Genomic DNA, 22125 nt, shown 5'->3' with positions numbered 1-22125 from the left:
ATCAGGGAGACCCTAATTCCCGAATTTGCATCTTTAAACTCATCATTACCAACAACTCCAAACCCTTCATAATCTCAACTTTCTAATAGCTTACTCTTCACCACTAGGTCCTAACTTCCAGCCCATTTCCTTCAGTACCCCAACTCTTTACTAAACTCTAGTAACCCTTCAACCCCACCGGCACTGTGCATGTACTGATACCGCCACACTAGCACTGCTTCCCCCGTGCCGTCTTCATCCTCCTCACCTGTCAGATTCCATATCACTTCTTTCCACACCGTTTCAACTCACATACCCACCACTCCCGTTCCTGTATCTCTTAGTGTTCCTGTACACCCTGATGAAACCCAAACCGGTAAAGCTAGCTCTCACCTGTTCAGCACCTCCCTCTGCACAGCCAAATGTAACTGAAGGAATGTGTACGGCAGGGTTAATGGGCTTTTTAAATTCAGGATCAGTAATCTCAGGTGGGCCCTCCAGCTGCCTGGTAACCCAGCTGTACATTCTGTCGCCTTACTCCAGTCCCTCTCCCTTTCTGTGGGATGATTATTTTTCACTGCATCATCAGTCACAAAATCCACTGTTGTTTCTTCTTTCGTTCATCCCAGGTGATAACTCCAGTTCTTGCTTCATTTAGAAAGTTGAGGTAATCAAAACTGCTACATGTTTCTACTACCGCATTTTCTCACCTTTTACCTCTGAGCCTACACACTCCACCTTCTCTCCGCACTGTCTTCATTCCAGCTAAGGGCAACCCCCTTCCTCATGCCTTCTATCTGACCACTCACCTATTGGAGGATATTACCACGGGTGAAATTTTTGCTTCTCTTTCCTTCAAAAGCAGTAGTTTCCATTACAACATGATCATTCTCATAACACACATAATATCTTCCAAGTTGGAAAAAGACAAAGAAAAATTCTCCAGAGCCATATTTCATGTCAGTCACAACTGTGTGTCCATCCTTTTAAGCAAAACTTCTCAAAAGTGTTGCCTTATTAATTATGTCTAATTTCTCTCTTTCCAATTTTTTTACTCCCATTCCAGTTGGATTTTTGTTCCTATTACTCATCTGAAATTGCTGTTTTTAAGATCTCTCCTGACGTCTGTTATCAGTTCAGTTGTCATTTCTCAGTCCTCATCATACTGGACCTTTGAACAACTTTTGATATAGTAGTAGGCCACTCTCTCTTTTGTTAAACAGTTTCTTGATTTTACTTATAAAAGAGCACACTTGTGTTTTTTATGCTATTAGCCATACCATTTTAATATTTATTTCTCATGTTTCTTCACTTCCTTAGACTGTCAACATTGGATTGCTCTTGGACTTTTTTCCTCTTTTCCATATGTACTTGATCCATAGGTAACTTGTACTTTCTCAGGACTTGAGCTATTATTTATAAGTGGATGCTTCTCACATTTCTATCTCCAGTCTCAGTCTCTCTGAGCTCTAGGACTGCGTATATATCTCCTTTCTACATTTCCACTCAAATGCCTAATAAACATCTTTAACTTAACCTGTCTAAAATTGGCCTCCTAAAGAAAAAGGACTCATGGACATGAGCAAGAGTGTGGCAATTGCTGGGGGGGAGGAGGTGTAAGAGGACTAAAAGTTAATGTAAATAATATAGTAAAGATTAAAAAAATAAAATAAAATTGACCTCCTGATATTCTCCCCAAACCTGTTGATTAAGCCAGAAAAGTTTGCAGCTCTGCTTGATTTCTCTCTCTCTTTTTTTCCTTAATCCTTATTATCACATCTTTTGGCTTTATCTTCTACATAAATCCAACATCTAATCACTTCTCAAAACCCCGGCTGCCATTACCTTGTTTAAGGCACTGTTATTTATAGTCTGTGATAACATTGTAGCCTATGATCTGGTTTTCCTGTTTCTGGATGTAGCTAGCAGTGAGATTCTTTTTTAACCTACATCCAGCCTGGGCCCTGTACGAACCTACCCAAGGATTCCCATCCAACTCTGAATATCTACCCCCCCATTACTTCCTGAATACTGTTCTCCCTTTTTTTATGCTGCCCTAGTTATACTGTCCATCCACTGTTCTTAGAATATGTCAGCCATGTTTTCATGTCACAGATTTACTTATTCTTTTCTGTATCTAGAATGATATCCCCTTGAATTTGTAAATGGCTACCTCTGTGCTTATACTTCTTTCATGTCTGTACTCAAAATTCACTTTCCCAGAGAGGTCTTCCAGAGCTACTTATCTATTTTATTTTATTTTATTATTTTTATTTTATTTTTTAAGTTTTGTTCAATATCAGTTGTCCCCATTTTCTCCCCATCACTCTCTCCTCCCCTACCCACCCTTGCCTCCCACATTCAGTCCTCCCCCCTTGGTTGTCTTTTTGCATGGGTCCTTTATACATGTTCCTTGATGACCCTTCCACTTCTTTGCCCTGTTATCTGCTTCCTTCCTCCCCTCTGGTTACTGTCAGTTTGTTCTTTATTTCCATTTCTCTGGTTATATTTTGCTTGCTTGTTCATTTTGTTGTTTAGGTTCTACTTGTAGGTGAGATCATATGGTATTTGTCTTTAACCACTTGGCTTATTTCACTTAGTATAATGCTCTCCAGTTCCATCCATGCTGTTGCAAAGGCTAGTACTTCCTCCTTTCTTTCTGCTGTGTAGTATTCCATCATGTAAATGTACCATAGTTTTTTGATCCACTCATTTACTAATGAGCACTTAGGCTGTTTCCAGCACTTGGCTATTGTAAATAACACTGCTATGGACATTGGGGTGTATAGGCTTTTTTGAATTGGTGTTTTAGGATTCTTAGGGTATAGTCCCAGCAGTAGAATTGCCAGGTCAAAAGGCAATTCCATATTTAGTTTTTTTGAGGAAATTCCATACTGTTTTTCACAGTGGCTGCACCAGTCTGCATTCCGTCCAATAGTGCACCAGGGTTCCATTTTCTCCACAGCCTCACCAGCACTTGCTGTTTGTTGATTTGTTTATATAATAGTCACTCTCTGACCTATGTGAAGTGGTATACCATTGTGGTTTTAATTTGCATCTCTCTGATGGCTAGTGATGCTGAGCATCCTTTCATATGTCTCTGGGTCCTCTGTATGTCCCCCTTGGAGAAGTGTCTGTTCAGGTCCTTTGCCCATTTTTTAATTTGGTTGTTTGTTTTCCCAGAGTGAAATTGTATGGATTCTCTATGTATTTCAGAGATCAAATCCTTGTCTGAGGTATCATTGGCGAATATATTTTCCCATAGGGTTGGTTCCCTTTTCATTTTGCTGATGTTTTCTTTAGCCATGCAGAAGCTTTTTATTTGATGAAGTCCCATTTGTTTATTCTTTCTTTTATGGCCTTTGCCCTAGGGGACATACTGGTGAAAATATTGCTGCATGGATTACCTGAGATTTTGCTGCTTATGTTTTCCTCTAGGACTTTCATGCTGTCACAACTTATATTTAAAGGTTTTATCCATCTTGAGTTTATTTTTGTGTTGGTGGTCAAGTTTCATTATTTTGCATGTACCAGTCCAGATCTCCCAACACCATTTGTTGAATAGGCTATTATTACTCCATTTTATGCTCCTGCCCCCTTTGTTGAATATTAATTGACCACAGAGTTTTGGGTTTATCTCTGGGCTCTCTGTTCTGTTCCATTGATCTATGTGTCTGGTCTTAAGACTGTACCAGACTACTTTGATTATAGCATCCTTGTAATATAGTTGGATATCAGGTATTGTGATCCCTCCTACTTTGTTCTTCTTTCTCAAAATTGCTAAGGCTGTTTGGGTCATATGTGGTTCCATATAAACTCTTGAAATGTTTGTTCTATATCTGTGAAGTATGTCATTGGTATTTTAATAGGGATTGTGTTGAATCTGTAAATTGCTTTGGGTAGTATGGACATTTTGATGGTGTTAATTCATCTAATCCATGAATGCAGTATATGCTTCCACTTTAATATCACATTCACAAAATTCTGTCTTCTTTTCTTGCATTATTTTTCCCTGTGTAGCACTTATCACTGCTGTTAATTTTTTTCTTTTTTATGCTTACTTAGAACTTTTTATTCATCTTATTTTATTCCTAAGCATATGACAAGATGGTTAACTTCATTATTCATCATGGAAAATGCAAAGCAAAACCACAACTAGATAGCATCACATACCTATTAAACATATCTATAATTTTATTATTTTGTATTTTATTTTTAATTGCTATTCAGTTTTTATTAGAATGGTGCTGTCCTATAGAGCTTTCTGTGATGATACGAATGTTCTCTAAATTTGATTGCCCAGTATATGTTATCTACCGCCCACATGTGGCTACTGAATTCTTGAAATGTTCAAGTTAGTTTAAGAAGGGGACTGCTCTTAATTGTATTTCATTTTAACTAATTTAAATTTTAAAAACCCTCAGTTGGCTAGTGGCTACCACGTCAGAAAGTGCAGATTTAGAAGTAAACTTACAGCCCCTCTCTGGAATATAAACAATTAATTTTCCCCCCTTTTTGTTCACTTTTGTATCCCTAGTGGGTCAATATGCGTTGGCATGTTGTAGGTGCTTAATATATTTTGAAAGATTGAAGAAATGAATTATTATCAAAATTATTGTAATAATCACAAAATAGGCTGTCAAACATGGTTTCTATTCCTAGATATGCTAGTTGATAATGGTGTGATTTTTCAGGAGTTGCTTTCTGTCTCAGAACCAAAATTTCCTCATTCATATTTCTTTTCATTTTATAAGCACATATTCAGCTCTTCCTATGGGCCAGGAATTTCACTAGATATTGATGTACAGAGATGAAAAAATACGGTGCCTGACCAAGGAGTTTTGTCCATCTAGAAAGAAAGAGAAATAAAAATTATAAATATGTGTGATAATTCTAATGACAAAGGTATTAACCGCTTTTGTGGAAGAGAAAAGAATACACGGCAGCCTAAACTGTCAAAGCCAAAGCTGGTGGAAGTGGGAGTGGCAGGACTTCCTGGAGGACAGAGCGGATTTGAAACGTTTAGAGTCAGCCTTTTATTATAGGGTAAGAGAGACCATATTTGAAGTGAACTCCTCCCTCTAACGTAAAACGTGAAACTGTAGGATATGTGAGTGCAAGGCATTGTGTAATATGACTTCATGTGCTATTTAAGGTCTCAGTGTAAATATGCAGAAAATTCTCATAAAAATTCTGAAATCCTTTCAGCTACTGTCAATTACAAAGTTCTAAAACAAGTTTGGTAGACTGTCGTTCCTGTGTTTGTGTTGCTTTTTCATTTCCATTGCCTTTTTTCAATGCACATAAGAACGATTCTTCTGTCTATAGTTAGTGGATATTTTACAAATCATTTTTTATTCCTAAACAGGCATACAGGCTATACAATCTCGACAATGAAAAATTTAATTGCAGATATAAAATATGTATTTATTTAATATCTAATGTTACATATAGTATATTATATATGTATGTGTGAGTGTGTGTGTGGCTTTAATATTATAGCTACCTCATCAACTCCTCAGGAGTCATACCTACTGTCCAAGAAAGTTTCAGAGTAGAGAGTCCTGAGAGGCCGTGGAAGTGCAGGTGGCTTCGGAGAGGTCATCAGTGGAATACAGCTTTGTGTCCACCTCTCATTCTAATCTGAGGATTAAGTGACAGTGGAAGAAAGAGTACTGTTCATGTGGTGAAGCGGGGTGCTGTTTCACCTTTCACACCAGCCAAAGAACGTATCAGGTGTCTCCCCTGAAAGCTTAGCTTGTTGTCGTAGCTCAGTCTCAGTTTTCAGGTGCATACATCTATAAGGAAAATAAAAGAAAATAAGAAAATAAAACTGTTAAATAAGAATAATAAAACTAGTATTAAAAATATGTTTAAACAACTACATCTCAAATTTTTCTTAAGGTTTGTTTTCAGGATTGTATATCAATCATAGACAATTTAAAAGAGTTATAATGAACTTGCTAGTCTGATGCATTACTTCCCAAGTAAATGTATGTTGTATTTTATGTGATAGAACTTATAGCAGACTTTCTGGAACTAGTTAGGTGCTTTTATTAAAGATGTGTGCCAAGCTGCAAAACAGAATAGGGCTGGAATTTAAGACAAATGTGACTCTGTACTTTAATTATATAGAGCATTATTAACTATTTAATGATATCATGATAATATTTTCATTAACAGTATCTTTCAAGAGATTATAGGAGTATTTTTGTATTTTAGAAATAATTTCTTTAAAATAGAGATGTATGTGGAATTTCTTCATTTAAGAATATAACAACAGGGAAGAACACGGTAGTGTCTGCTTTCATCTTTCTTATTCAACATAATACTGGAAGTCCTAGTCACAGCAATCTGACAAGAAGAAGATATCCAAAGGCATCCAAATTGGAAAGGGAGAAGTAAAACTGTCTTTATTTGCAGAAGACATGATACTGTACATAGAGAACCCCAAGGATTCCACCAAGAAACTACTAGAACTGATAAACCAATTCAGCAAAGTAGCAGGACACAAAAATATATACCCAGAAATCAGTTAGTAAAACAATCTCATTCACAGTTGCTTCAAAAAGAATAAAATACCTAGGACTAAACTTAAGATGTAATATATAAGACCTGTACTTGGAAAATTGTAAGACACAGAAGAAACTGAAGAAGATACAAATATGTACAGTCACATGCCATGTTCATGGATACGAAAAATGAGTTTCACTGAAATGTCTGTACTACCTAAAGCAATCTATAGATTCAACACAATTCCTATCAAGATTCCAATGATGTATTTCACAGAACTAGAACAAATATTTCAAAAATTTATATGGAACCACAAAAGGCCCTACATAGCAACAGCAACCTGAAAAAGAACAAAGTTGGAGGAATCATGCTACCTAATATCAAACTATACTATAAAGCCATAGTAATCGAAACAGCAAGGTACTGGCATAAAAACAGACACATAGATCAATGGAACAGAAGAGAGCCCAGAAATGAGTCTACACCTTTATACTCAATATTTGACAAAGGAAGCAAACACATACTATGGGCTAAAATAGTTTATTCAATAAATGGTAATGGAAAAATTAGACAGATATGTGCTGAAAAATGAAACTAGATCACTTTCTTACACTATACACAAGAATAAATTAAAAATGTATTAAAGACTTAAACTTTAGACCTGAAACCATATCAAAATATGGAAAAAATATAAGCAGCAAAATCTCAGACATTGCTTGTAGCAATATTTTTTCAGATATATTTCCCCAGTCAAGGGAAACAAAAATAAATAAATAAATAAACAATTGGGACCACATCAAATTAAAAAGTTTTTGCAGAGCAAAGGAAAATCAACAAAATAAAAACAACCCACAGAATGGGAGAATATATTTGCCAATATATCTGATAAGGTATTAATATCCAGCATTTATAAAGAACTTAAAAACTGAACAACAACAACAAAAGAACAACACAATTAAAATATGGGCAAAGGTCCTGAATAGACACTTCTCCAAAGAGGACGTACAGATGGCCCGTAGACATTTGAAAAGAGGCTCAATATCACTAATCATCAGAGAAATGCAAACTAAAACCACAACGAGATATCATCTCACACGTGTCACTATGGCCATCATCAGTAAACCAACAAACAACAAGTGCTGGTGAATATGTGGGGAAAGGGGAACTCTTTGTACTGTTGGTGGGAATGCAGACTGGTGCAGCAACTGTGGAAAGTAGATGGAAAAAAAAATTGATCTGCTTTTTGACCCAGTGATCTCACTTCTGGGAATATATCCGAACAAACCCAACACACTAATTAGAAAGAACATAAGCACCTCTGTGTTCTTTACAACATTATTTACAACCACCAAGATATGCAAGCGACCCAAGTGTCCATGAGTAGATGATTGGATAAAACAACTGTGGGACATTTACACAATGGAATACTACCCAGCCATAAAAATAGAAGAAAGTTTTACCCTTTGTGACAGTACGGATGGACCTGGAGGTCATTATGCTTAGTAAAGTAAGCCAGTCAGAGAAAGACAAATACCATATAATTTCACTCATCTGTGGAATCTAATGAACAAACTGAACTAACAAGCAAAATAGATTCATAGATAGAAAGCAGGATGACACCAAAGAGGGTGAGGGAGTTTAGGGGATGGAAGCATGGGGCCAAAGGGAAAAAGGACTCATGGACATGGACAACAGTGTGGTGACTGCAGGGGAGAGGAGGTATAAGGGGACTAAATGATAATTTAAAAAATACAATAGTTAAAAAAAGAAAAAAGAGAAAATACAGTCTCTTATAAGTTTTTTTACCTGTGAAATGAAGGTGAAAATAGAAAATTTTTAGTTTATGAAAATACTAGTAAAGTAGATAAATTATGCAAAGTATAGTATGCTTCCTACTATGTAGTAAATCACTTAAAATGATAGCTTTGATATTCCAGTACCCCAAAATAATAGTCTATCTCTATAGATATTGCTGAACAAATGCTTTCCCTTAAGAACATGTCCAATTTAATCAAAGATACAGAAATAACTTTTGCTCATCTTCATTACTGAAGAGTTAGAATGCGCTGGTGAGTGCTCAGTGTCATGTTACTGGGATAGCTTATCATTCAGCAGCTAAAATCTCCTTGCAACTCCACATAATTTAATATTTAAGGAAACATTTCATACTTTGAATCATAATCATATATATTCATATTCATTTACAAAGGGAAGAAAAGTCTCCTTCACTCAATTGCTGTCTTACTCTACAGTTAAAGCAAATTAAGAAAATTAGAGTTCTCCAAAAGCCACACAGAGAACAACAGCGTAGGATCGAGGGCACTTGCTTCTGATTTAAGGGCTGTGTGGTGCCATCTTTCAGGATTATTTCTCCTTGCTAGGCCAGACTTCTTCGTCTTTCCTGGTAAAAATATAAAACACAACATTCTTCTATTAGAAATAACTGTCTTATGTGAGATGTATTTTGAAAATTGTACTAAACAAATATAAGCTCTATAGTGATTATTATTGCTCTCCTACATGATGAGTAATAATGCTTTTACTTTTCAACATGTTTAAGCCTTTCAAATAGTGTGAACAGTTATTCCATCACCTTCCTTAGTAGCGTTTGACCAAGCTACTCATTTTTTCTCTTAATCATCTCTCATAAATCAGCCTCTTAGCTGTTTAGATGTTCATTCCTCTTGTTTCTCCCTGAACTGCCTCCTACCTGTTCTTATTATTGTAATTCATTTTTTGAATGTTGACAACTATTTGAAACATAACATCTTTCTTTTTAGAGAGGTGACTCCAGTTGCCACACTGTGCAGTGTGGTCTCAGTAGGCCGCAGGGAGGATGTGGACTATACCCTTTCAATCAAGTTCGGGATATGAGGAAGAGATCAAAACTATGAGTTAGTGAGTAGAGTTCAGAAAAATTTGTTCACCTCAATTTTGTTTTTGCCCTGACCATGTTTAAAGTTATCTCAGTTGTAATGAGAAATGAGCCCAGGGGGCTAACTTGGGTTGTCCTTGACCTATGGATTTCTGGAACTCCAGTGGCATTCATGTAGGAAGTAACAGCAACTTGAAACTCTTTGGGGAAAGGCCTTGGGAATATGGCTGTCTTCAGTTGGCCAAGTGTGTGTGTGTGTGTTTAATAAACAGTTTAAATTGTTTTGAAAAAAGCATATTTAAAGTTTTTAGGTATAGATTAATAAACCATCTTATCACTCTTCTTACTGTTTTTGAATATTGAAATATATGGTCTCAAGTTTTATTGGCCAATTTCCGATCCATTGGATTTTAATGATTCTGTTAACAGTGAGCGTGTTAATAAATAACGTTGAAAATTAAAAGGCTACCGAACCAGGCAGAAAGTCTGACTTTTAGTGCTGGATGCCCCACCTACAGGCTGTCAGGGATGCTACAAGTTGGGCTCTCCTCTACCTTCCTGTCCTGTATCTAGCCCTACAATCCAACTCTTCCAAAGGCTCACCTCTGAGTAATCATTAGTTACATCACTGAAAGAAGCTTAAGAACTTTGTGTGACACAATACACGGAAATAAAATTGTGCAGAGATTTATACTCTATAGCCAATGCATAAGTGTCAAAGTAGAGATATGCAAAGCTAGGTTTAATAAAAGAAAGGAACTCTATGCTGTAATAATAATCATAGTAAATTCATTTACTTACCCAAATAAGAATGATGTTCAAAAGGATTAGTCATGAGGCACAATTATCAGTATCTCACCAAATAGTATCCAGTGGCAAATGAACTTACACCAACTGATACTGAGTATTATATTTCTGTTAGCAGGATCATTGAAAATGTAAAGTGGAAATAAATATTGTATTGAGGAGGAATAAGAGTGCATATTCAGGTAGAGTGTTGTGTTGAGTCACGGAAAGATGAATTAGTCCCTGGTGATGACTTCTGTGGTGTCGCTACGGGCTGCCTGTGGAAAGGTGGATTCATGAAGAGGGAGGCTAGGTATTTTGGGGATGGAGGGAGTGGTGTGTGAGTTCTCCGACAGTGGGAAAGCTAGAATATTTGAAAAGCATGGAGTAGTTTTAGGACACTATTAAGATAACACCTGAAGCTTTTTAAAGGCACCAGTCAGTACAGTCCTGGGATTTTTCTACGGCAAGTTTTAGGTTTTTGTGTATTAGAAAGGATTATGCTTGAGGGCATCTGGGCTGGTTATTTTCCAGGTGAACATTCTGGTGGTAGGAGTAAATGAGCCAAGGATGCTTTTAAAGGAGTTGTGGTGAGAATTACCATCCAGTTTGGGTTCTACAGGGGAAAGAAATTTAAGAGAACTTGATGTATGTTAGAGGTTGGAGGAGTAGCAATGACATCTATGGACTGGAAACCTTTATGAGACTGACACATTGTTAATAGTGAGAGTGGGAGCAAGTGAAATGAATGGTTTAAGTTAGCGGAGGGTATATTTACATTTGAATTGGGAGGGTGAAGTTAGTAGTGCCATATTAGTTGATTTTAACTGCCATTATTCAGTGCATCATTGAAGTAGAATACAACACAAAGAGAAATAAAGGCAAATATCAGGAGATGTAAAAAGATCAAGAAACTGAGAAGCCACATATACATATATATTGATATTTCAAAGAAAGATTATTGGTGGTGAAGTGGAGATAGATACTCAGGCATGAAAGTGTGAGTGGGTGAGAAAGCCAGGTGCCAAAAGATAATAGCAAGAAAGAGGTTGGAGAGCGTGGTATTACTTGATGGAAACAGCTTCAAAGGAGCATATAGACTTATAAGAGAAAGAGCAATGGTGGAGAGAAAGTTTAGAGGTTGTCAGAGAACAGGGGGAGCACTCATGCCACTTCCTGGCCCAGAAGTACTTGTGTGGGAGATAAAATAAGTCACAATGGAGAGGGTGTCAAGGGAAGTAGTTTTGTAGTGGAATAGCCACAGCACTCAACAAAGACAAAACAACAACAACAGAGAATAGCAGCTCTGTAGAGTGTAGTATACTCTATTATAGTAGAGTATAGTAGAAAGGTAGGAAGTAGAGAGTGATGGGTGATGGATTTCCTAGGCCAGCCTGGATATATAAGATCATTCAGGGGTGGTTAGGAGGGACCGGAATCTGAAACCTAATGGGACTAGGCCAGGTAGAAGAGTGTGGCCTTTCACAAAGTTCTAGCTCTCTGCTCCTAAATATTTCCTACAGAGACATGATGGCATCCACTGCATATTCTCCTTGTAGCTATAGACAAGAGTATGGCCGTGATGGCTGTGAGCAGCAATTTAGGCAGCATTGAATAGTCTGTCAATAAATGATAGTGGCTTGAACTAGGATGGCAAATGGTTAATACGAGTTTGCCTCCGAGAATATGGATATGCTCTCAGAGTACTGACAAAAACAGCATTTGAGCTCTCATGCTCAATGTTGATGTTAATTCTGTCTGTGTATAAACACAGTATGTGCCTCTACATATTTGTGTCTTCAGTTTCATTTCAGTGTCTTATAATTTTCCAAGTACAGGTCTTTCACATCCTTGGTTGATTTATTCCTAGGTATTTTATTCTTTTTGAAGCAATTGTGAATGGGATTGTTTCTTAATTCCCCATTCTGTTAGTTCATTATTGGTATAAAAATGCAATTGATTTCTAGGTATTAATTTTGTATTCTGCTAATTGGATGAGTTCATTCATCAATTCTAGTAGATTTTTCTTGGAATCTTTGAGGTCCTCTATGTACAGTATCATGTTATCTGGAAATAAAGATAGTTTTACTCTCCAATTTGGATACCATTTATATCTTCTTCTTGTCTGATTGCTGTGACTAGGACTTCCAGTACTGTGTTGAATTAGAAAGGTGAAAATGGACTTCCCTGTTTTGTTCAGAATCTTAAGGGGAATGCTTGTAGTTTTTGCCCATTTAGTATGATACTGGCAGTTGGTTTGTCATATATGGCCTTTATTATGTTTAGGTATGTTCCTTCTATTCCCACCTTCCTGAGAGTTTTTATCATAAATGCATGCTGGATTTTATCAAATGATTTTTCTGCATCTATTGATATGATCATATGGTTTTTCCCCTTCATTTCATTTATGTGGTGAATCACATTTACTGATTTGCAAATGTTGTATTAAACTTGCATTTTTGGAATAAATCCCAGTTGATCGTGGAGTATGACTGTTTGAAGTATTGCTGCATTTGGTTTGCTAATATTTTGTTGAAGGTTTTAGCATATGTTCATCAAGAATATTGGCCTATAATTTTTTTGTAGTGTTTTAATTTGGTTTTGGAATTACGATAATGCTGGCCTCATAAAATGAACTTGGGAGGCTTCCTTCCTCTTGAATTTTTTGAAATAGTTTAAGAAGGAGAAGTGTTAATTCTTGGAATATTTGGTAACATTCACCTGTGAAACCATCTGAGTCAGGGCTTTTGTTTCTTGGGAGTTTTTTTTTTTTTATTACTGCTTCAATCTCACTGGATGTAATCTGTCACTTAAAATTTGGCCTGTTAAAGCAGGCGTCTGAAGACACAACAGTAGTTTAGGAAAAGCTAACACAGCGTTCAAATAGGACAATGAGGTTTGCTGGCAATTTCAATAATTTTAATATCCGAATAGTACTATCCAGTTGTTTCTGCGGGAAAGTTAAAAGTAGTTCTAGGAAGAGAATCATTCTTTCAAATTATTGCTCATTATTAAGAATCTACTTTTGTTATAATAAGTCGGTGGCCTATAAGCTCTCTTTGAGAAAAGAATTTTCAGTATCCTTACATACCTCAGTCATGACCCAGTAACTTCTGGGGATCTAGACTGGATTTTCAGGACAGTGATTCTCGCCAGTATTTCACAATCTCCTACAAATTATTGAAGCCGTACCTTGCAGGTGTCCATACCACTTACTGCTACCGCCTTTCCTCATCATTGTTAGTGTTCTTTGGAATTCCAAATACAAAAAGTAAAGATTATCTGACACTAATTTAGGTACATCTCCGTCAGCAGCATTTACCCAAGAGAACTGTTAATCTCTAGTCCCAACCACATGAATAGTATCGTACATGCTCTAAAAGATTGGGCTCTCTAACAATATAAATAACCGGGAAACTCAGCTCCTAAAATGATAAACTACTGGACTTTCTAAAGAGTCCCCTATATCCTGACCTAGCACACAAATATATTTTAATACATTTTAAGTGTGGGAATTAGAGATGTTGGCATATAAATAGATATAAAACTTACCGTCACATTGTTGCAGTTGAGTATTATGTTGGTAAAGCAGAAAGCAATTTTATTTAACAACAGCAAAAAAGAAGTAAGTAAAAGGAATGACTTAGAAGTAGTAGGGAATGACTTAGCCAATGAGGACTAGATTGGTGGCTGTATTACAGAGACTGAGTATCTGGACAAAGTCTATCTATGCTACTTTTATTTTCTTAATTTATTTTAAGGTGTATTTAGATTCTAAGTGGCATGTTTATGCTCAGCAACTCTCTCTTGACATACAAACTTTTCAGAATGAAGTGGTTTAGTACTATGTTATTCTACTAAAATATAATTCTGCTAATAGATCTAAGAAACTTTTAAACTCTGAAGTCTCTGTATCGCCAATGCTTATCTCTGGCAGTGTTTTTCCATGGAGCTTTGCCAAGCATACCCCAAGACCCATAAAAGCTTTATTAACAAGTTAGAAACAAAAGGAAAGGAAAATACATCACTACATAAAACAAATAATCATGAATATTTAAAGCAAATAAATATATTAAGTCTCTGCCAGAACAGATCCTAAATATCTTTATGCCAAGTGCATATTTTGGCCTGATCTAATTTCCTTTATATAATAAATAGTTAATAATGCATGTTGCACATTAAATTAAACATAACATATGCAAGCTCAAACATGTTTAGATTTTTAGACTTTTACATTTTATTCTTATGTATGTTCAAAGCTTGTGAAAGAACCACTTTCACCTTAAGACTTTTTCAGAAAATCTTATGCGACAAAAGCAGTAACATTTTATATTTACGTAGTATCTTGAAGTTTATAATATCCTTTAATATGTATGACCTCACTTGAATTTTTAACAGCTCATGAGTTTGAGGAAGGTCGTGATCATCATTTTCTCGATTACAGCACGGAAGCTCGGGAAGGTTAAATGACTGGCGGGAGATCACAGGACCAGTCTGATGGAGAGCAGGCCTTGTGGCCCCGAGCTCCGTGCTTTGAAGTGTCTGACAGCAGGACGAGAGTCCCAGATACAAATCCTATTAACTTTTATCAGTACTTTTTCAAATCCTTGAGTTCCTTGGCTATCTAAACACTTTGATTTAAAATGAAAAGACCACTTGCTAGTCTTTGCTCCACTCTTTGTTAGCCATGTGACCCTCCTGCAAGCCATCTAAACTTTCTGAGTCTGACCTCCTTATCTGCAGTGTGGTTACAAGGCAGCTTTTAGCTCAGGCCACGGAGGTCACGTGACCCATGCCCAGAAAGGAAAGTGTTGAGCACTGCTATAAACTGTGAAGAAATATTATTTCATAACAGTGGCATTTTAACATAAGGATTTTACCCGCAGGTAAAGACAAAGGGTCGAACGTTAATTTTACCATTGGAAACTATGTGGTCCCAGGCGACTTGAGAATCTCTTTTGGCTGTTGTAAAATAATGATTTTTGAGTGATGTTTATATCACTAAAGCAGTGATAGCTATATATTTCAGACTGTTATGAAAAATCAGATGGGATAAACAAAAGTGTAAAGGTCTTTATATACTGTAAAGGTGCTATGCAAATATACATATATAGAGAGAAAAGCCTTATTAGTGTGTAGTATACTTAAGAAATGTTACATGTTTTCATCCTATGTTAAAAATCATAATGGTTCCTAATCTTAATGGGTTCTAAGGGAAATGTGCCAAAGCAGGCATGTAAACGGGTACTATGCACAAAAAGACCGTATGTGACCAAAATTGTCTTATCTCCACACTTTTTTTTTTGCCTTTCTCAGAAAGTTTCAACTCCTTTCATCTTTTATTTTTTATTATTCTCGAATACTCAAATTCTTCTTTTTCTGTTGCTTTATATGGGGCTCTGTAAAAGTTGAACTGATATTTCATGCCGACTCCCCCCTTCATGTATAATTAATTCATCGCCCCTTTCCCTCCACTAAAGAGACTGCATGGTTGCTCTAGATCCAGTCAGACTTCCAGCTTCATCCTCTCTGGCCTTCTTACCCTTCCCTGCCAACGCCAGTTTTGCAGAATAGAAGGGTGTCAGATGAAGGGTTGATTTCCACCAGAGTCGACATAAGAGATCCCTTTAAAACACCTTTGTTGAAAAAGTATGCGTCCATTCCCACGGGTGTGTGCAAACAACTCCCTGAAGTTCCCGCCGTGAGGAAGACCCAGGATGGGCCCTGAGAGGGGAACAAACATGTCAATGCTAACTCTACACCATCCCTGTGCAAATACTGTGGGTTGTCTCACTTCGAGCCTGACTTACTTGGCTATAGAGGGGAGTTCACACTGTAATCTGGGAGATTTAGGTAAGACTCACATATATTCCTAAAATTCCCTTAAGATTTTAGTTGATGATGTGGATTTGGGGACATCAATGAGTTAGATAATTATAATTTTTAATATTATTTATGTAATTAGATATTCTTCAAATGTTATATTCTAAAGAAAAGTCGTGAATAAATTAAGGAAAGTTGTTTATTGAGGTTGTAATCACATTTTAAAAAATCCTCACATACTGTTCTAAATTTATACATTCATGCACTACTCTCTAGTTTCTTAAAATTCAACTTGAAGTTTCCTTTTCTATGACACCAACAATAAAGCCTTGTGCATTTCCTGTATAATTAAGTCATCTCGAAAAGAGTGTAACACATGATACAAAAATGAATGCAATGTTGTCTTTTATAGCTCATGAGTATGTTTTGAGCTCCTTGTGTGCTCAGGATGGGAAATAGCTGGGTAATAATTAGTATACCAGTATGAGGTTTCTGAAAAGCCATTTTGATTTGAGATATATTTAACTTCTACCTCAAAAACATAACTTTTATATAGGAAGAATTAGTTTTTTTGCTACTAGGGCACCTAAATAATATTCTGATCACAAGCATAACACGCTACATCCTTTCTGAAGTCAGTATATTTCAGTGGATAATGTTAATGTGCTCTGGTTTAGGATTATCTGTGTCACCCTTCAGATGAAGGGTGGTTCCAGTAATGCCTGATGTCTAACCATCATTTGTAATATGAATGGCAGAGAGTCTGCGACTTAATGGCCAGTAATTTATTTTGAATTTATGATGTATTGCAGCCGAGAGAAAGGACTGAGCTGCTTTACAACAGTTCATAGGAAATAAGAGTTCTGCTTGTGCTTGATTTTATTTCTTGGTGTCAGATAGGCAAATATACCCATTTCAAAAGAAATAAAAGGCAAAAGTCTGCAATAAAATGGGATTAGGTTAGAAGTCTGGCAATTCCATGTAACAGTTCTCATACATTGTGCTGTATTACCCTGCGCCTGGTATTAGCAAACAATGAGGGTCTGTTGGAAAGAGAGACTACGGCACTGTTGGTTTTGCATTCTATTCAAACAATAACTTAATGTTCAATATCCATCATTTTTGAAGCACTGTTTGTTAATATATATATTTACCATGAACTATTTCCAAATAAGTAAAATATAATTTCAATGTAATGGAAATTGCCATAGATTTAAATACGTACCAACATTGGAGTAAAATTAAACTCTGAAGTGACATTTATTTAGTAGAAATAGTAGTCCATGATTGGTACCATAAAAATAAAGAGAAACCATATGCATTCATTGACCCTTCAAGGAGACTATCATATCCACCTGAGGTTTTTTTAAATAAATAGACATAGACCTCTGTTTAGAGACTTATAGGTTTAAGATACAAAAGGAAATATTTTGTTAGATAAATATTGGATAAAGGTGAGGAAAATATTTTAATTCATAATGCTTTGTTCTGCTTCTGAGTGATAAAACAATGCAATGGTATATTTAGAAGTAAATTATGCAACTATTGAAAACTATCTTTTCAGCAGAATTATTGTAAGTCAGCTCTTACAAACCCTGTTTCTTCAGTTGTCCATTAGTAATATTAGCATGACGTCAAACCTAGCTGTTATGTTTTTCTAACGAGAGTTATTGTTGAACAGAAATAGATGCCCTGTGTAATCAGTGGTCATAGAGAAATGAAAATTATGTTTTTGTTAGAATGTTTTCAATTCTGTGGATCACATTAGTTTAAAAATCAAAGGTTATACTTGCTCAGAAGTACACAGACATGATCACTCTATTATTCCAAGAACAAAACAATCCAGAGTTAGTACTTGTGAATCTAAGTCTAAACTGAGACTTCTACTTGTGTTGCGGCTTTTCTAGGAATAGTTACAGATTTTATAGTCCCTGAAATATCATAACATTTGGGGAAAACTTTTTGAGAAAAAAAATAAATCATCTTTTCAGATATCTTACTAAACACATGACCTTGCAAGGGCGCCGGGCCAGTGCAGAGCTCTGGACCTCAGCTGCTTCTCAGCTGCTTTAGCTTCTCGGGAAACGGGAAACCCGCAATAGGGTGCAGTGAAAAGACCTGACGCAGCAAACGGGCTGGTCAGTGGCTTTGTTATCATTAATTAAATATTTGGTAACATTGTACACACATTTTCCTGTTAAATATTAAACCAAGTGTGTTTTTAACCAGCTAGTTCTCAGTATCACCAGTATTTAATACCATTTGCAAAAAAATTTTAACATGTATGTTGACAACATAATCTTTAATTTTGAGTATCCCTGCAAGTTCTTGTGTTTGCAGGAATTTTTCTTGGTCTCTGCAGCCTTCATTCAGTGCAACTTCAAGTGAGTGCCAAGGATGCAGAACTATTCACTGTTAGATAATCAATACATAGGATTTAGTTTTTTCTCAGTGTCTGATAATAGGTTTCTAAGTCTTTGAATATTTGGGAGAACTTATAATTTCAAAATTCCCTAAGTATGGTCCAGAAATAATAAAAATGATGCCCATAAATATGAAGTACACTGTTTTAATAACTGTTAAATGTTTTAGGAACATAATCTCCCATGAAAAATAGATCTTTAAAGAAGGAAAGGTAGGTAGGTATGTGACAGATAGGTAGTTAGATGATAGATAGATGATGGATAGATGGATAGATACTTCTTTCCATAAGCACTATGATGGGATGTTTGCCTAGTTTTATGATTCTGAAGAAAAGCAATAGTTCCAAATTCTATTTGATTGATATACAAATGCTTACTTTATTATTTGTAATGGAACACAAAGTCTCAATGTATTTGTGATTCTCTTGCTTCTAATTGATGTTATAAAGATGTAGAAAATAGTGACTTGTCTTAAACTTTGTTGCCTCTGAGTCTGTTTATTCAACCTTTGAAATTCCTTTACGTTTGTTTGACTAACATAACTTATTTTGTTTTTTTAATGAATCACAATGATAACCAGTCTTAAGGTAGCCCTCGTAAACATCTCAGTTACAATTAAAAGAATAAGTTTCAGTAATTTGAACTTTCAGTTCAAAGGTGTTTTTCATTCTAACTAATGACGTATTCTAAGAGTAAAGAGAATAGCTGAAAATAATTCATTTAAATTTTGAAACAACTATCCTTAGCAAACATCAGTTTTTATCAATGCTCTCTTTACATTCTCATCCAATTCTCCCTTAAGAACTTCATAGCTAGACATTATTAATTTTCCCTTAATTCTCCCTTAATGGCTTCATAGCTAGAAGACTGAAGTCACTGAACAAAACTTCGCATCACTTCTGCTGCCTACACCGCCATGTCTATGGTTTCTGACTACTTAAAAATCGGCCACCGGATCCCCCAGGTATAAAGCTGCATACCTTCAACAGTAATATGTGTAAGACAGGAAGCTTCATGGAGGGTTTGTGGGGGTGCTTTATTAATTATTAAAAAGCATCTAGGAAAATTCTCTATCCAGTTATCTCTTTGGTGCCGTAGGGGTTTTAACATCTCTAAGCAGTAAACTCCTGTGAAAACAGAGGTGGGGAAGAAAAAAGTCCAAGATAGCTGGATTTAGTACATAGGAAAATTGTGGATTGAAATAAGTGTATCCCTTAAAATACCAACATTCATACATCTTTTGGAAAGTTGCTACTATCTATAAGAGTAAGTTCAGCTCAATTTGAAAACCACTTACCTAGAGAAGTTTCTGCTCATCGAGTCATACCACTTTTTCCTCTGACACAATGCCTTCGCTCTCATCCATTGTTAAGTTTCCCTGGCTCTTGGAGGCAACCTTAAGTGCTCCTTTTCTATCACTGTTTTGAAACCTCCATAATAACAGTATCAGACTACAGTTTTCTTACGTGTCTGAACCACTCTCATTTACTAAACTCCGAGTCCCTTTGAGTACAATCTGCTCACCTGCTTGTAGGGTGAGGTAGGGTCTTTTTAATCCCCAGCAACTAAGGAAGCACTTAAAATGTCTGGTATATATAAAGTACTGTCTGTATATTTGTTGATTGAATAAATGAATTAAAAAGCAAGTTACCAAGGCATAGGATTGTCAACCTTTATAAAGAAAGCTTAAAAATCACTTAGCCTTGTGGTTTTCGACAACCATTCAGTCAAGGGAACTGAACTTTTCTTTGATAGAAATAAAAACATTCACTTTATCTGAGAATCCTTTCAATTTTTTTATCCTCAAAGACATTTTTTTTCATTGCTTTTAGAGAGGAAGGGAGAGTGGGAAACATCGAGGTGAGAGTAAAATCATGATCTTATCCTTGTCTCTCTGACTTATTTCACTTAGCATAATACTCTCAAGGTCCATTCATGATGTCGCAAATGGCAATTATTTCACCTTCTTCTTTTAAAATTTTAAAAACATTTTTATTGATTTGAGAGAGAGAGACATCAATGTGTGAGAGAAACATCCCTTGATTGCTTCCCCCACATACACCCCAAACAGGATTGACCCACAGCCTAACTATGTGCCCTGATTGGCAATCAACACCCAGAATCTGGTGCATGAGATGGCACTCCAATCAACTGAGCCACCCGGCCAGGGTGCAGTATTTCATCTTCTTTATGGCTGAGTAGTATTCTATTGTTCAACATCTAATTTTTAATGAACATTTAATTAATATAGTCAATTCTTAATAGCTTCAATAGGAATAAGCTATGTATGTTCCACAATGCTGAGATTTACTTGCATCTTTTTAAAGTTTGGTGCTTTTCTAGCATTCTCTTCTAATAATGTCATTTTAAAAAATGCTATAAATAAAGTTATAATAAAAATGTCATAAATGACTGTTAATACTAAAATATAGCAAAATCAACAAGGTAGAAAGGCTGATTTAGCTCTTTACCTAATAGTGAATCTACAGATTCCATGTTTATTGTAGGAAACGATTTTTGATAAGTAATGTATGTTGCTTTTAAAGAATGTAAGCCTTTCCAGTAGGCAGCATAACAATGAAACTTAAAAATAATCTCCAATAAATTTAATTAAAAAATAATGTCAAAACTGTACTACAATTAATCATGTAAGGAATTTATAATTTAACATATTTTAAATTGTAGCTTTTATTTGTAAACTTTATAAAATATTCTATTTGAAAATCTTAGGATAAAAAATTATAAAAGTCTGACCAATCTTCAGTCCTTAAGTTGCTCTACAATATTCTTCGTATGTGACCACATAACTTTCACTTGAACAGTGTGAGGGCCACTAACTACCTTTTAAAGAACTAAGACTATCTTTCCTATACAAAGTCCACCTTCTGTAACTTCTGTCTGTTCTACCTAATAACTCTCTCAACTGAAAGTTTTCAAATAATGAAAGGAAGCTATTGTGTTTTTTTCTAAATCCTGTTTTTCCGACCATTTCTCATATGACATTGTATCAAGTGTTCTTGTGTGAAAGAACTCTCCTCCTGAGATAATCCACTTGTATTTATCTAGCCTAGAGTATTTCAACGGGAGCTAAATGTGTAAACTTATTTTTCAGTTTTCTTCTTTCATATAATAGTTTTCTTCACATATTTTTTTAATTTTAATTTTTTATTGTTATTCAATTACAGTTGTGTGTCTTTTCTTCCCATCCCTCCACCCCCCAGCTGAACCCCCCTCCCTCCCCCACCCCCACCCTCCCCCTTGATTTTGTCCATGTGTCCTCTATAGTAGTTCCTGTAATCCCCTCTCCTCACTGTCCCCTCCCCACTCCCCCCTGACCACTGTTAGATTGTTCTTAACTTCAATGTCTCTGGTTATATTTTGTTTGCTTTTTTCTTCTATTGATTATGTTCCAGTTAAAGGTGAGATCATATGGTATTTGTCCCTCACCATCAGGCTTATTTCACTTAGCATGATGCTCTCCAGTTCCATCCATGCTGTGGCAAAGGGGAGCTTAATGGAATTTAGGATTAGACACATCTTTGTGTTGTAGGTCTTAACACATTGCAGAAGGTTTAAGATCTCTGCTTCCTTTTACCAAATGCTAACAGTGCTTCAAATTCCCAAGAAAATAGATGCATTCTCTAACATTTTCAAATGTCCCCTAAAAGAATAGATTTTTACCTCAGTTAAGAAGCCCTGATGGGAAAGGACTTGAAAAGACATTTT

The 22125-nt window shown here is 35.9% G+C and overlaps 1 protein-coding gene across 5 annotated transcripts in view; it reads left to right on the top strand.

The window, feature by feature from the left end:
- The window catches only part of SLC16A7 (solute carrier family 16 member 7), a 143575-nt gene that overhangs the window by 97137 nt on the left and 24313 nt on the right, over positions 1-22125 (top strand). The window contains exon 2 of one of the 5 annotated variants that reach the window (XM_045184733.3): positions 19259-19363. The exons of the other annotated variants lie outside the window; for them this stretch is intronic. The gene's annotated coding sequence lies outside the window, so the exon portion shown is untranslated. The remainder of the gene's footprint in view (positions 1-19258; positions 19364-22125) is intronic. 5 annotated transcript variants of the gene reach the window in all.

Source organism: Desmodus rotundus, chromosome 3 (genome assembly GCF_022682495.2).
Source record: "Desmodus rotundus isolate HL8 chromosome 3, HLdesRot8A.1, whole genome shotgun sequence".
Lineage (NCBI taxonomy): Eukaryota > Metazoa > Chordata > Mammalia > Chiroptera > Phyllostomidae > Desmodus > Desmodus rotundus.
This window is presented reverse-complemented; position numbering and strand designations above follow the sequence as displayed.